Source organism: Ahaetulla prasina, chromosome 5 (assembly GCF_028640845.1).
Source record: "Ahaetulla prasina isolate Xishuangbanna chromosome 5, ASM2864084v1, whole genome shotgun sequence".
Taxonomy (NCBI): Eukaryota; Metazoa; Chordata; class Lepidosauria; order Squamata; family Colubridae; genus Ahaetulla; species Ahaetulla prasina.
Window position 1 is genome coordinate 586,680 of NC_080543.1, and position 14,042 is coordinate 600,721.

Consider the following 14,042-nt stretch of genomic DNA (forward strand, 5'->3'; position numbering starts at 1 on the left):
GAAAGGAAACCTTCGTCCCAGAAACGTGGCAGGAGAGTCTCCCTTCCAAGATGCCACTGGAAGAAAAGGAAAGCTGATAGGCAAATTCAGAGATGCTTTTCGTGTTAAAAATACTTTAGGAAGAGATGCATTATTGATATATTTTTTATTTATTCGTTTAGAGAACTGCCCTTCTCTCTCGCAGAGCGTGGAAGTAGGCATACAAACATAACAGCTATATATAAATATTGTAATAGGAGGCAGTTACAAACAAAAATAAAACAATTGGATTTTAGAAGTGATCGAATAATAGCATTATTAATTTTTCCCCTTATGGGACAGCCCACTGACTAGAAAAAAGCCCCACTGAATTCGGAGGATTTTATTGCTGGATAAAACAAGGGTCTCCAACTTTGGTCCCTTAAGACTTGTGGACTTCAACTCCCAGAGTCCCTCAGCCAGCAAAGCAAAGCAAAGCTGGCTGAGGAACTCTGGGAGTTGAAGTCCACAAGTCTTAAAGGGACCAAGGTTGGAGACACCTGGGATAAAAGGAGTATAAAATTTCAAAATTTTTATCATTACCTATACCGGTAGTCCTCGACTTATGACCACAATAGAGCCCAAAATTTCTGTTGCTCAGTGAAACATTTGTCAAGTGAGGTTTGCTCCCATTTTAGGACCTTTCCTGCCACAGCTGTTAAGTGAATCACTGCAGTTGTTAAGTGAGTCACACGGTCATTAAGCGGATCTGGCTTCTCCCATTGACTTTGCTTGTCAGAAGGTCGCAAAAGGGGATCACGTGACCCCGGGACGCTGCGACCGTCATAAATATGAACCAGTTGCCAAGGGTATGAATTGTGATCACATGACCCTGGGGATGCGGCCACTGTCATGAGTGTGAAAAAATGGCCATAAATCACTTTTTTCAGGAATGTTGTGACTTCGAACAGTCACTAAATGAACCGTTGTAAGTCAAGGACTACATGTACAGATAACTAACTACAGGAATATAAGCTACAGGACATACGATCCTGAGTTTAGTGATGGTTTGGAGCTACAAAAAAGGCACTTATGACCCAGTCCTCGGTCTTATGACTGTCACAGCATCCTCATGGTCACATGATCAAAAGGTCTTTCCCACATCCCCAGTCTAAAAACTAGCCCTGGAAGGAAGCTTGTAGATGTCCAGGCTGAGCCTGAGGGACGGAGGCGTCAAACACATCATTGGTTTTGAGTCCTTCTCCACTCACAGGAGATCTAAGTCAAGCCCCCCCCTTGAATTCTGTTGAAATTCTCTTATCTATGGCGATTCTCAGTCTTCCAAGTCATGGTTGTCCCGCAGGTACTTTTACAAGAGACAACTGGACTGTGTTGTTTTGTTTTTGAAGAGGTTTCGCTTCTCATCCAAGAATCTTCTTCAGTTCTGTTGACTCTTATCTACAGTCAATTTGCTTGGACTGTTAGTAGTTCAGATTCTTGTAGAGAGTTTAAGCTTGCAATAAATCTTCATTTGAACTGCCTGGACTTCCTGATTTTCCCAAGCTGGACAAGGCATATCCTAAGTACTGGAATTCACTACGAATTCACTACTCCTTCTTGGACCACCTGCTCCAACATCTAGACCCCTGGCCAGCATCTTCCGCTCGCCCTGCCTTCTCCATCACATTGCCCTCAGTCCTTTGCAATGAATTTGCAATGCATTCACCAAAACCGCGACAAAATGCAGGGAGTCCCTGACTTATTATTATTATTATTATTATTATTATTATTATTATTATTATTATTATTATTATTATTATTATTATTAATCATATTTATATACCGCCCTATCTCCCGAAGGACTCAGGGCGGTTTACAGGCACTTAAAAATACATAATACATAAATACAATATAAAACAATTAAAAAACTTATTCTAAAGCCCGTTATTAAAATATAAAAACAAAACCCAATTAAAACCCATAAATTTAAAATCTAGCTCAGTCCTGCACAATTAAATAGGTATGTTTTAAGCCCGCGGCGGAAGGTCCGAAGGTCCAAAGCTGACGAAGTCCGGGGGGTAGTTCGTACCAGAGGGTGGGAGCCCCCACAGAGAAGGCCCTTCCCCTGGGCGCCGCCAGACGACATTGCCTCGCTGACGGCACCCTGAGGAGACCCTCTCTATGAGAGCGCACGGGTCGGTGAGAGGTATTCGTAGCAGTAGGCGGTCCCAGAATAACCCGCCCAATGCCATGGAGCGCTTTAAAGGTGGTCACCAGAACCTTGAAGCGCACCCGGAAGGCCACAGGTAGCCAGTGCAGTCTGCGCAGGATGGGTGTCATGCGGGAGCCACGAGGGGCTCCGTCTATCACCCGCGCAGCCGCATTCTGGACTAACTGTAGCCTCCGGATGCCCCTCAAGGGGAGCCCCATGTAGAGAGCATTGCAGTAATCCAGGCGAGACGTCACGAGTGCGTGGGTGACCGTGCATAGGGCATCCCAGTCCAGAAAGGGGCGCAACTGGCGTACCAGGCGAACCTGGTAGAACGCTCTCCTGGAGACGGCCGTCAAATGATCTTCTAGAGACAGCCGTTCATCCAGGAGGACGCCTAAGTTGCGCACCCTCTCCATCGGGGCCAATGACTCGCCACCGATGGTCAGCCGCGGATTTAGCTGACTGTACCGGGATGCCGGCATCCACAGCCACTCTGTCTTGGCGGGATTGAGCTTGAGCCTGTTTCTCCCCATCCAGACCCGTACGGCCTCCAGACACCGGGACAGCACTTCGATAGCTTCGTTGGGGTGGTTAATGGGCCCCATTAACCATCCTGACGTTAAGCAAGGCCTTTGTTAAGTGAGTTTTGTCCCATTTTAAGACCTTTCTTGCCACAGTTATTAAGGGGAATCTTTGTAATTGTTCTTGACTTGATGTAGCATCTTGAGCTATGTTTCTAGACCTCAAGAAGTTGAAGAGGGGTGGACTTCAACTCCCAGAATTCCCCAGCCACCTGGCTGGGGAATTCTGGGAGTTGAAGTCCACCCCTCTTCAACTTCTTGAGGTCCGGAAACACAGGGTTAGATTCTTGTTTTGTACCTGAAATCTGCATCGCTCTTATTCTCTGGATTGTCCAAAGCTCTACTACTACTACTACTACTACTACACACACACACACACACACACACACGTGTGTCTGTGCATGTGGGCAGGCACGCACAGGTCCCTTGTGCCACCAGCGGACTGTCACGTGTCGGCCCTGCGTTCCCAGCCAAACGTGGGCCTCAGGTTTCGCTTTCTATACTCTCTCATTATTAATCACGTTATAATTTACGCCGGCTGGCAAGGCGAGCCACTAAATATTTCATCGCCCCCCCATGAAATCATGCCTCTCCTGCCACCCAGCCAGCCGACCAGCAGCACCTGCCGAACAAAAGCAGAGGGGGGGGGGTCTCTGCCCCCCCACACAGGTCGGGACCCTGCAACCTGAGAGCCATCGCCAGCTGTGAGCATCCTCTGCGGTGAGCATCAGGAAGTCTTTTCTTCCGGGGCCACATTGCATAACTGTGCTGGTTTCAAAGGCTGAATTTTCCACCCTGGGGGGATGAGGCCAAAGAGGACTTCTTGCAAAGGATAGCAGCCTTCCAATATTTGGGGGGCTGCCCCATAGAAGAGGGGCATCCATTTATTCTCCAAAGCCCCTGAAGGCAGGAGAAGAAACAACAACAAGGGATGGAGACGAATCAAAGAGAAAAGCAACCTGGAATCAAAGAGAAACTTCCTGACACCAAGGACAATGAACCAGCGGAACAGCTTGCCACCAGAAGTTGTGGATGCTCCAACACTGGAAGTTTTTAAGACGAGACTAGACAGCCATTTGTCTGAAATTGTATAAGGTCTCCTGCTGGGACAAGGGGTTGGAGTAGAAGACCACCAAGGTTCCGTCCAACTTCATTGTTATTAAGATTAAGTGTGCTGGCCCAGAGGTTAGAGTGCAGTAATGCAGGCTATTGCTGCTGACTGCCAGCTACCAGCAGGTCAGCAGTTCGAGTCTCACCAGCTCCAGGTTGACTCAGCCTTCCATCCTTCCAAGGAGGGTAAAATGAGGACCCAGATTGTTGGAAGGCAAGAGGCTGACTCTGTAAACCGCTTAGAGAGGGCTTTAGAGCACTGTGAAGAAGCATATAAGTCTAAGGGCTGTTGCTCTCCTCCTGCTCCCTCCTTCCAGCACTGATGATGTTCCCTAGTTGGGTTATGAAACATTTGCAAGAAACCCACCCCGCTCAGAGAGCACCAAGGAGCCCCTCACATCCACACCTGTCGATCCCAAATCCTCAGGAAGGAGTCCACAGGCCAACAAAAGTGGCCATATCCAGTCTCAACATCTGGCTGATTAATCCGATCGACTTTAACCATTAATTTATTCAACGCATATGTCAGCCGACCCCCAGCGACTGTGAATGAACTGCAAAGCTGCAACGATTCCAACATCAGCATAATGACCGAGTGAGAACAGATATGCAAAAATATGTAAAGCGAGAAGAATGTTGGCTCCCAATTAAACAGCCTTTTAGGCCTTTTATTCCTTTATAGGTTGATGGTTTTTCAGCTGATATATCCTGTTATTCTCATTCCCTCGATTTCTTTCTTGGCTTTCATCCTGCTGGTTTTCAAGTCTACAGAAGAGCCACGATTTGTTAAAAATACTCCGTGGCGTCATTGGGAATCTGGGACTTAAATTTTGTTTTTGTATTTTTTTAATCTCCTGGAATTTCTTCTACCAGCTCCTCCTGGCAACTGGCAGTCTAAAATAAAAGGCCAGCCTCCAGGAACGAGGCTCTAAATGTCTGCATGAGGAGACTTTTAAATATATTTATGCATTCGGCACACCCATCAATATGCGTAGCTGTGCAGGAAGTTTTAGACTTACGACCGTTTGGCTCAGTGGCCATTTAGCTACAGTAGAATTGGAAAAAAATGGGATACAGGTCATCCTCGACTTACAACCGTTCACTTACAAAACAGCACTAACAAGGGACTTGCAGGCAGTCCTCGACTTACGACCGTTCCTTACTGACCATCTGAAGTTAAAAAAGCGCAGAAAAAAGTGACTTACAGGGAGTCCTCAACTTACGTCCATTTGATTAATGACCATTTGGAATTATAAATCATGGGGGGAAAAATGACTTTCAGATAGTGGTCAACTTACACCATTCGTTTAGTGCCCGTTCAAAGTTGGGTGCTGGGTGACTCTGGGCCAATCACCAGGAGATGGTGAGTTCTAGTTTCGCCTTAGACTTGAAAATCAGCTGAGAGACTTTGGCCCATTCCCTCCCTCAGCTGGTCCTGTCCAACCCACCTCACAGGGTTGTTGTTTGCGGGCAAAATATGAATGATGTTCCCCACCTTGAATTATCTACAATAATAACAAATGTGGGATACAAGTAAACAAATAAATATAAATTCTCCCTTGATTGAATTCCCTGCCACTCCCAGGCCCCCCTTGTGTGTTCAGGTTCCCCCACCCCACCTGGGTTTCTGGGGGTCCCTCCAAGGACGCCCCTCCAGACCGAAGTAGCTGGTCCCTTCCCTTCCAATAAGGCCACCAAGCGAGCGGATTCTCATAGATTTCCTATCGATGCTTCGATCTCCCTTTCGCCAATCTGGAACTGCGCCAGATGCCACAGGAGGGGGGGTGTCTCTCTTTTCTCCCCGGGTCCTGCAATCCCCCCCCCCCAGTCTTCATTTCAATATCATGTTGGTGGTTCAAAGAGATGCATCACTTCCCCCCACGGAGGGCAGAGTGCCCGCTGCCCCCAGGGACAGAAAGCAGGTTGCTGGCGGTGCCTCTGCGCATGACGGAGCCAATGTGCCGACCGACTCCTGAACAGCCGCTTTCTCACCTGGGGTGCCAGCCTGTTGTTTTTTTCCACCTGCGACTTCAGCAGCTGCAAAAGCTTTCCTGGCGCACGCCCAGCCAAAATACAGAGAGTCCTCGACTTACAACTGTAACGGGGCCCAAAATTTCTGCTGCTAAGCGAGACATTTGTTAACCGAGTTTGGTCCCATGTTATGACCTTTCATGCCACGGTTGTTCAGGGAATCGCTGCGGTTGTTAAGTTAGTCACATGGTCGTTAAGTGAATTTGGCTTCCCCTTGCTTGTCAAACGGTCGCAAAAGGGGATCACATGACCCCAGGGACGCTACAACCGTCATAAATATGAATCAGTTGCCAAGCATCTGAATTTTGATCACGTAATCACGGGGATGCTGCAGTGGTCGTAAGTGTGAAAAATGGTCAGAGGTCATTTTTTTCAGTGCTGTTGTAGCTTCAGTCACTAAGTGAAGTGTTGTAGGTCAAGGACTGCCTGTATACAGCAAGAGAGAGGTTGAGCCTCAAAGTCATAGAATCCAGGCTGAAAGCGGCCTTGGAGGTCATCTAGTCCAGGGGTCCCCAACCCTTCGGACCCTCAGGGACCACTAAATGCATAATCTCAAATCCCGCGGACCATTAATATGATCTGCCTAATGACCGGCTGGGTGGGCGTGGCTAGGTGGTCATGTGACTGGGTGGGTGTGGTCAACTCGATGTCACTCACGTCGAGGGGCGCCTCACCGTACTCTACTCGCCCCTCCCCTTCCAGCCCCTCCTCGCCACCCTGCCTGGGCTCCTTAGGGCCCCAACAGGAAGCAGTTGCTGGAGCTAAGGAGCCACCAGGAGAAAGAGTTGGCCAAACAGCTGCTCAGCTCAAATTGGATCTGGCCGAGAAGGAGGCTCAGTAGAAGCACCTCACTGAGGACTAGGAGCATAGGCTTTCCAAGCAGAGGGAAGACCTGCGGGAGTGCAAGGCCAGATACTGGCACCTGGAGACTCAGCGGGCTGAGATGGTCAGCCAGTTCCAGGCCATGATACAGTCCCACTGGAACGAGGCCCTCTGGCTCTTTGCCACCAGCCTTCGCCCAAAGCCCCCCACCAGGAGGCTGAAGCAGACCCCGAATCGGAATTTCTGCACCCCTCCGACCTGCACAAAAAGACCCCGAAGGGGGAGACTCTCTGCAGCAACACAAACGTTCATTGCACGAATCCATCCCAGGGGCCGTAGTTTGAAGACCCCTGATTGAGTGCAATATAAAAAAATGCAATTAATTTTTCTGTGGACCACCAAAATATTCCCACAGACCACCAGTTGGTGACCGCTGATCTAGACTGAGCATTAGCCCACAGGGCCAGCATGGTCAGATCAGGGAAGCCAGCTCACTCCTTTTTACACATCGGAGTAAAGATTTCTGAAGTCTTTACAAAAAATGGAGCTGTAGTTGTGAAAGAGAGAGAAGCTGAGGAAAGGGCAGGGGATCACGGAGGGAGCAAGGGGTGCGAGGAGGAGGTTTACTCCTGCTTTACAATGGGGATTTTATTCTTAGCTTTGCAATGGGGGATGCAAAGGGATTTACTCCTACTTTACAACAGGGGTGCAAGGTTTAATTCAGCTTTGCAATGGGGATGCAAGAAGGTTTACTCCAGCTTTACAATGGGGACGTGAGGGGAAAGTTAACTTCTGATTTTCAATCGTGTTGCAACCAGGAGATTTACTCTGGGTTTACAATAGCGAGCCAAAGAGGAAGTTTCTCCACCTTTACAATGTGGTTGCAAAGAGGTTTACTCCAGCTTTGCAATGGGGTTGCAAGGAGGCGGTTTACTCCAGCTTTGCAATGGAGATGCAAAGAGGAGCTCTACTCTAGCTTTACAACCCCAGTCAGGCCTTGGCTGCTAAAAACCCTGATGTGCAATGCATGCAAAACGAGAACCCCGTTTGGATAAACAGTGGAGTGGGGAAGGGTGGGGGGGCGAGATAAGGATGCCCGTTGCACCCCCACCTGCAGGCAGAACTGGGTGGAAGAGCAACCGGAATCAAAGCTTTGATTTGAGAGCCTCGGATGAAAAGGAAGGAAGAGGCTTTGAGCCGCACAGAGAAGCAAAGATGGAAGTGGAACAATCCAGACGTTAATATTAATGGCGAAGTCAAAGTGACTCTCAACGGGCTCCCTTGCCAAGCTCTGAGCGGCTGATGGGGGGGAGGAAGAAGAAGAAGAAGAAGTGAAAGTGCGACTTCCCTCTCCTTGCCAGAACCGAGAATGAATTATGTGCCGAAGAGAGGGAGGGGGAGGGGGAAGGAATGGTGGGGGAGGAGGAGGAGGGAGAGGAGAGGAGGGGGAGGGGGAAAGGAAGGGGAGCAGGAGGAAGAGGACGAGGAGGAAGAAGAGCAACAACAACAACAGCAGCAGCAACAGCTTGACTGCAAGTGGAGCACTTGCACGGCCCAGTTCCAAACGGGCCAGGGGTCTCCAACCTTGGTCCCTTTAAGACTTGTGGACTTCAACTCCCAGGTTTGCTGGCTGAGGGAATCTGGGAGTTGAAGTCCACAAGTCTTAAAGGGACCAAGGTTGGAGACCCCTGAAATAGGCCATGGCCCAGTAGTGGGCTGAGACCTGGGGGTTGGGGACCCCTGACCCCTGACAGTCGCTTGTCTGAAATGTTATAGGGTCTCCTGCCCAAGGAGGGGGTTGGACTAGATGACCTCCAAAGTCCCTTCCAACCTGCAGACTCAGCAGCCAACTCAGCAGAGCTCTCCTTCTCCAAGCCCCTCATGGCTCCCGGGGCAGAATTAAAGGGCCATTTTTAGCTCCTGACGCAAGACCACCGAGGCCCAATTCCTCCTTGCGGCCATGATGAGGCTTCGGAATGCAAAGGAGAGCCGACTGACCGCTTGTCATCCAGCTGTGAGGAGGCCGGTTCTGGGACAAGAGGAAGGCAGAGTGTTGGGGGAATCTCCAAAAGAGAAATAGGGAAGTTCAGAAATAGGAAATGTGCATAAATAAAATAAATAAATAAATACAAGTGGTCCTTGACTTACGGCCACAATGGAGCCCCAAATTTCTGGCCCTAATCGAGACAGCTTTAAAGTGAATTTTGGCCCATTTTACAATATTTCTTGCCACGGTTAAGTGAATCCAGTTTTAAGAAGAGATTGGACGGGCCTTGGTCTGAAATGGTGTAGGGTCTTTTGTTTGAACAGGGGGTTGGACTAGAAGACCTCCAGGGTCCCTTCCGATCCTGTCATTCTATAATTCTCTTTCAGTTGTTAAGTGAGTCACACGGTTGTTAAGTGAATCTGGATTCCCCATTGGCTTTGCTGGTCAGAATGTTCGCAAAAGGGGATCGCGTGACTCCCGGACGCTGCAACCGTCATAAATGTGAGCCGGTTGCTGAGCCTACGAATTTGGATCACGTGACCATGGAGAGAGGCCACAAGGGTCATAAGTGTGAAACGTGGTCATAACTCTCTTTCTCAGTCCTGTTATAACTTTGAATGGTCATTAAACAAGCTGTTGTAAGTCAAAGACAAACCTGTTGAGAATTAAAGTTTTTAAGAGACAGGTTGAGATGCCAAGTCATAGAATCCTAGTGCTAGAAGGGACCTCTGAGGTCCTCTAGTCCAGGAGTCTCCAACCTTGGTCCCTTTAAGACTTGTGGACTTCAACTCCCAGAGTCCCTCAGCCAGCAAAGCTGGCTGAGGAACTCTGGGAGTTGAAGTCCACAAGTCTTAAAGGGACCAAGGTTGGAGACCCTGGCTCTAGTCCAACCCCCTAAGTCTCAGCCCCTGGGACCAGCATAGCCCGATCAGGGAAACGTTTGTTGTAACTTCCAAGAGTCCCTGAACGAATAGTTGTGTCAGCTTTGGAAGCCATACTAGGCTGGAAGCTCTGGCTAGGTCGTAAGTTGAGGAGTACCTACTGGGATATCTCAAGAGCGATGCCCCACCTCCCCAAATAGCCCCCCTCCCCCGGTCATGCCCTATTTTTCTATAGCTTCCGAGAGAAAATAGGAAACCCTCAAGCAGAGATCACTGCAGGGGGAAGAAAAACAGTGCAGAAATAGCATCTTTGTTGTGGTTGAGAAAAGTCAGGATTTTTCTTTCTTTTCCTTCTAACCAAACTGAAGGGGTTTGGGGGCCAAATAAACACACAACCGCACTTCAGAAGTGGGAAGAAGGAGGAGGAGGAGCCTCGGTGCCCTCCCCCCCCCCCCCCGAGGCCCGCGATGCCAAGCCCATCTCTGTGCAACAAGGGAAGCTGGCACAAATTGCAGCGTTTGGGTTCTGCTTCCCTCTCTTGAAATAAAAAAACCCATCACAAACAGCAGCCACCACAGCTCGTAAATCCTGCAAATATTGACTCTGGCAATGTGTGAAAACAACACCAGGAGGATCCTCAGAGTAGGAGGCAGATCAGGGCTGGGGACCATCTGGGCTTTCTCAGCAGAAGGCAAAGCTTTGAAGGCAAAGCCTTTGCTCACCAGGGCCAATTTGAAGAGGTCTGGACTTCAACTCCCAGAATTCCCCAGCCAGCAGGTCACAACTTCGACATGACCTGTGTTTAACACACAAAATCATCTATTGCAATATCCTTCCTGTAAATGACTACTTCAGCTTCAATCGCAATATAACAAGAGCAAAAAATAGATTCAAGCTAAATGTCAAACTTGATTGCAGAAAATATGACTTCTGTAACAGAGTTGTTAATGCTTGGAACTCACTACCAGACTCCATGGTCTCTACTCAAAATCCCAAAAGCTTCAACCAAAAACTGTCTACTATTGACCTCACCCCATTCCTGAGAGGACTATAAGGGGCGTGCATAAGAGCACAAAAGTGCCTACCGTTCCTGTCCTATTGTTCCCTTCATTATATCAAATTAATATAGTTGATGCATATTTTTTTACTTATATATATATATATATATATATTTTCTTCAAGATATGTTGTTTTATCTATGACAATTGTTTGTGTATACTGTTGTGACAAAAAGAAATTTAAAAAAAAAAGTCTGAGAAACGGTCATAAGTCACTTTGTTTCAATACCGTTCAACGTCAAAGAGTCACTAAATGAACGGTCATAAGACTCACGACCACGATCGACCCCCAAATTTCTGTTGTTAAGTGAGACATTTCTTGAGTGAGTTTTCTCCCGTTTTATGACCTTTCATGCCATGGTTGTTAAGTGAATCACTGCAGTGATTACATCAGTAACACAGTTGTTAAGTGAATCTGGTTTCCCCGTGGACTTCGCCTGTCTGAAGATCGCAAAAAGGGATCACAATGACCCCAGGGACACTACGACCGTCATAAATATGAGTCAGTTGCCAAGCGGCTGAATTTTGATCACGTGACCATGGGGATCCTGCAGCAGTCGCTAAGTGTGAAAAACAGGGCCATCGTAACTTCAAATGAATTCAATTCGCCGTGAATTGAAAACGTACTTGTTCATTCAAGCGGGACTGGCTTAATTCTTAATTCTTAATTTTTAAATTTTGAATTTTTTGAATTTTAATAATTTTAAATTGGGTATTCTGTTTTATTGGGTCAAATTTGACGGTTTTTAAATTTTTTGGCCATTATAGAATATGTCATTTAATTTGTTGTTTTAAAATTGTATATTGTATTGTTTTAATTTTGGCTGTACACCGCCCTGAGTCCTTTGGGAGAAGGGCGGTATAAAAATCTAAATAATAAATAATAAATAATAAATAAAATGGTCACTAAATGAATTGCAAGTACTGGCTCTTTTCCTGCAAGGGAGAGGGAGCGTCACACCCGCAACACTCTGCAAAGTGCCACAACCCACAACCAGGAGTGGGAATGCAATGACTTCCACCCTGAAGCCCTTCACCAAACTGGAAAAACAAGACCAGGGTCACGGAAGTCCCCATCCCGCAGGAGGAGCTGAGAAACCGGTTCTCAGCCCCTGGGGAAGGAAGGACGTGGCACCGCTTGGCACACAAGGGAGGTGCTCAGGGATCGCCTGCCTGTCTGCGGGTTTCCTCCTGGGGCGGGGAGGGGAAGGTCATACATTGGGAGAAGTCGCCATTAAGTGAACCGGAGGAGGAGGAGGAGGAGGAGGAGGAGGAGGAGGAGGAAGAGGAGGAAGAGGAGGAAGAGGAGTGCTGTTTGTCCAGGAAGAGTCTCCCTTAGCTATTTTATTAAGGAAGGAAGGATGGATGGATGGATGGATGGATGGATGGATGGATGGATGGATGGATGGATGGGATGGAATAGGAAGGGAGGGAGAAAAGAAGGAAGGGATGGAAGGAGGAAGGAAGTGGGGGGGAAGAAGAAGAGAAGGAAGGGAAGAAGGAAGCAAGGAAGAAGAGAAGGAATGGAGGGAGGGAGGGAGGAAGTGGGGGAAGAAGAGAAGGAAGGGAAGAAGGAAGCAAGGGAGGGAGGGAGGAAGGAAGAAGAGAAGGATCTATCTATCTATTCCCTCTCTCTCTCATCTACCTACCTACCTACCTACCTACTTAGCTGGCTACCAAAGTATCTTCCTTCAAGCTACGGATGCTATTCTGTTTTTGATGCCATAGGCGGGAGGGTGGAAGGAAGAACGTGGAATTCCAGGGCTGGCAGAGACCTCGTGAGACCAAGGCAGCCACAGGAACCAACCAGTTTGACAACCATTAGGCCTCACCACCTTGATAGCTCCGGCAGGGTCATAACTTGAGGACTACCTGTACAAGACAGCCTGGGATGGCTGACGGAGGGCGATGCCCACGGAAGCCGTTCAGGGCAGATTCAGACCCCGGCTTTCCTCCCACCCTGCAAAACCTCCCCTGGGAATTCCTTCCCCAGCCAAGAGCTCCGTGCAGAGGCTGAGGGTCTCGCATTCTCCAGCAACCTGCCTTCAGCCCGAACTGTGAACCAGGCCGGCTGTCAAAGGAAAAATACTTTACGGCTGTTTCTTCCGGCCTCTGCCGGTAATTCAAGCACCGTTAGAGACGTTGAGGGGACAAGCAGGGTGGGAGACCGGCAGCAGCTAGCATAAGGATAAAAAACGCAGCTCATCTGTTATGAGGTCCCTTCACGAAGTGGAAAAGCTCAGGGTGGGGCCATTAATGGAGGGGGTTTGGAGAGCAAATGTGGGGGGGGGGCTCTGTGAGAAGGGCACTTTTCCCCAATTCTCACGTTCAGGGACTTTGGAAGTTACCAATGGAAGAGAATATTTGTAGCTGTGAACTGAAAGGTTATCTGGGCTGTTCCCTTGCAGACATTTCATGACCCAACTAGGTTACATCATCAGTGTGAGAAGAGAGTGGGCTTGCCAGGAGGAGGAGGAGGAGGAGGAGGACGAGGAGGAGGACGAGGACGAGGACGAGGACAACAACAACAACAACTGTGGGGTCCTTTGGTGTTCTCTAAGCTTGGCGGTTTTCTGGCAAACATTTCATTGCCCAATTAGGTAATCTCATCAGTGGGAGGAGGGGGAGGAAGATTCCTCCAGGGTCCTTGATGTTCCTTGAGCTTGGCTGCTTTCTTCCAGACATTTCATGACCCAACTAGGTAACATCATCAGTGCTAGAAAAAAGAAGGGTTGCTCTATGTTTATATTACAGTAGCTTGCCCTGACAGTGTCGGTGAGAGTGTTGTTTTCTTCTTCACAGTTCCTTACTTGGGCTATTGTTTGTCTGGGGTTAGTCCCTGCTTATCTACGTGTTGACTGCTGCAGACTATGTATTCTGCTCCAGTCTAATCAAGGAACTGCCAAGGAGAAAACCACATTCCCACCAACACTGGCGGGCCAAGCTACAGCGTGTAAACAGGACTGAACCCCACACTCACTTGCACTGATGATGTTCCCTAGTTGGGTCATGAAACGCCTGCCAGAAAACCACCAAACCCAGAGAGCACCAAGGATCCCATAGTCCTCCTCCTCCTCCTCTCCATAACCCCCCCTCCCTTCTAGTACTGATGACGTTACATAGTTGGGTCAGGAAACGTCTGCAAGAAAACCACCGAGCTCAGAGAATGCCAAGGACCCCACAGTCATCATTATCTTCCTCCTTCCCCCCCCCTTCGTCCTCCTCTTTGCAAACCCCACTCTCTCCTCACACTGATGATGTTACCTAGCTGGGTCATGAAACGTCTGCCAGAAAACAACCCAGCTCAGAGAGCACCAAGGGCCCCTCAACCTGGAAGTTATTTTGCCCTCCAATTTCTCCCTGTTGCTCTCTTTCTTCCCATGTTAACAAAATGACTGACCC

At 48.5% G+C, this 14,042-nt stretch overlaps 1 protein-coding gene across 1 annotated transcript in view; it reads right to left on the bottom strand.

Moving 5' to 3' along the window:
• STARD10 (StAR related lipid transfer domain containing 10) overlaps positions 1-14,042 on the bottom strand; it is a 42,493-nt gene that overhangs the window by 20,659 nt on the left and 7,792 nt on the right. The window lies entirely within an intron of this gene.